We start from the raw sequence: 2,052 nt of genomic DNA, 5'->3' as shown, positions 1-2,052 counted from the left end.
TGCTATTAATTTTGGGAAAAGAATTCTTGCAACAAGTTTCATTTATAATCATTGTAATTACACTGGAAGAATTGGATGTATTACACTTTATATTTTGATTCAGTTGAGTTTTGGTAGCAACTCAGGTTAAAAGGAAATCTATCAATTGAGCTACCTGTGGATTACCTTCAGGTGCTAGTGTGGCACGCTGCAGGTTCTGTTTTGCACTTTCATAATAAGAACCTTAGCTGGGCCAGGGAGGTGGCTCAAGGGTGTAAGTGTCTGCCTGGCCAGTGTGAGGTCCTGAGTTTGCTCCCTGGTACCAAAAAGGTAGGAAAAAAGGAGACCTTTGATAAGCCAAACATGCCTGAAATCCGAGCTCCTCAGGAGGCTGAGCCCCGAGGATGGCAAGTTCAGGACCAGCCTGGGCAACTTAGACCTTGTTTCAAAATGAAATTGGCTGGGGATGTAGGCTAATGATGGACTGCCCATGGATTCGATCCCACTACCACAGATGTACACACAAAAGGATCAGGAGGATACGAAAGAGCCCAAAGGAACTATGCTTATGGGGGCATATGCTGGTGGGTGCCCAGGGGCCATCTTTCAGCTGCAGCACAGAGCAAGCTAAGAGCTGGATCCAGGGCCTTGTGGTTGTGAGTAATGCTGTGTTCAGTCCTGATGCATACATGGTAAGATACGGATTCATAGTATTTAGAATGAATATAAGTCTTGCATTTGCGCATTTACCTGACAGCCGTGAATGTGTTTAGCCCTGGTGTGACTGTTGCTTATAGCATTGTGCATTTTTGCAGGGAGCCCTGCATGGCCAAGGGATAGAAAACCCTGTGGAATTACTGATTTTCTCATCAAAGCTGTGCATATTATTGAACTAGCAGTGTTATGTAATAATTTCAGTTAAGAGAACTTAGTGCTTCTAATTAGAAAAATGGTGACAAAACAAAGACAGATGTTACTGAATCCATTATATTTCCAGTCATAGGTTTTTTTTCTGACATCAAAAACAGCACATTCGTCATCACGTCTTCCTGTTTGCTTTGTGGAGATTTGGCCAGCTTTGGGGTCTGCAGATCTCTCTCCTTGCAGATTTCTGTCCCCAGGTAGTGTTGAGGTCAGGTCAGGGAGCAGAGCTCTGTCCCTGTGTGTCCCAAGGCTCTGTTAGCAGGACCAGTGCGATGTCCTGCCTTTCCCTCTGACCCTGCTACTGTGTTGTATTGATGGCATTCAGGCTTCCTCAGGGTAAGGGGTATGAATGCGGGATACACTGGCCCGTGGACAGAACAGAGGACACCCGGTCACTTTCAAGGTGCAAGTAGTAGTGATGTTGCTCATCGTCTATGGGGAGGTTTCATTGTGCCAGATGAACTGTGAGCTCCTGATGAGCGGCCCTTCATGTCGTGATTTTGTCACACGCTCTTTCCCTTTGACCTATCTTTGCCCTCAGTTGTAGAGTTTCTATTTATGTTGACAACGTTTGCTGTGGGACAAAGTCATATGTCTTACATCAGGAAGTTTCCTGACTCTGCCAGGAGATGTGAGGCAGAGCAAATGTCTGCATAAGAGCCAGATTAGAAAAGTGGTCACTCGGCTGCTACAGAGGCTTATGCCTGTAATCCCAGCACTCAGGAGTCTGCGGCAGAAGAGACAACTTTGTAGCCAGCCTGTGTTACAGAGCGACACCCTATCTCCCAAAGCAACAACAATAAAAAGTGATAATTGAAGATATTAAGTGTTAAAATTGTCGTTTTCTGAACAAGGGTAGAGTGGCAAGTTTTTCCACCCTGATATCTGTAGATTTTAGTTTTATTTGTTTATTTTTATTTTTAATTTTGTGTGTGCGTGTGTGTGTGTGTGTGTGTGTGTGTGCGTATTTGGTTGTTGCAGGGTCTCACCACGCAGCTCAGACTCATGGTGATCCTCCTGCTTTCAGCCTCCCTAGTGCTGGGATTATAGGCAGGCACTGCTATGCTGGGACTCCAGAGGCTCAGCCTACCCTGGGGGCAGGGCTAGTGTGGCATGTGGTGCAGGTGATCAAACTGTAGTCTCTGAGCT

The 2,052-nt window shown here is 45.7% G+C and overlaps 1 protein-coding gene across 1 annotated transcript in view; it reads left to right on the top strand.

The window, feature by feature from the left end:
• Sntg2 (syntrophin gamma 2) overlaps positions 1–2,052 on the top strand; it is a 115,283-nt gene that overhangs the window by 840 nt on the left and 112,391 nt on the right. The gene's annotated exons all lie outside the window — the stretch shown is intronic.

This window comes from Octodon degus, unplaced genomic scaffold (assembly GCF_000260255.1).
Source record: "Octodon degus isolate 3935 unplaced genomic scaffold, OctDeg1.0 scaffold00204, whole genome shotgun sequence".
Classification (NCBI taxonomy): Eukaryota; Metazoa; Chordata; class Mammalia; order Rodentia; family Octodontidae; genus Octodon; species Octodon degus.
The sequence above is the reverse complement of the archived record's forward strand: the minus strand, read 5'-3'. Positions and strand labels throughout refer to the sequence as shown.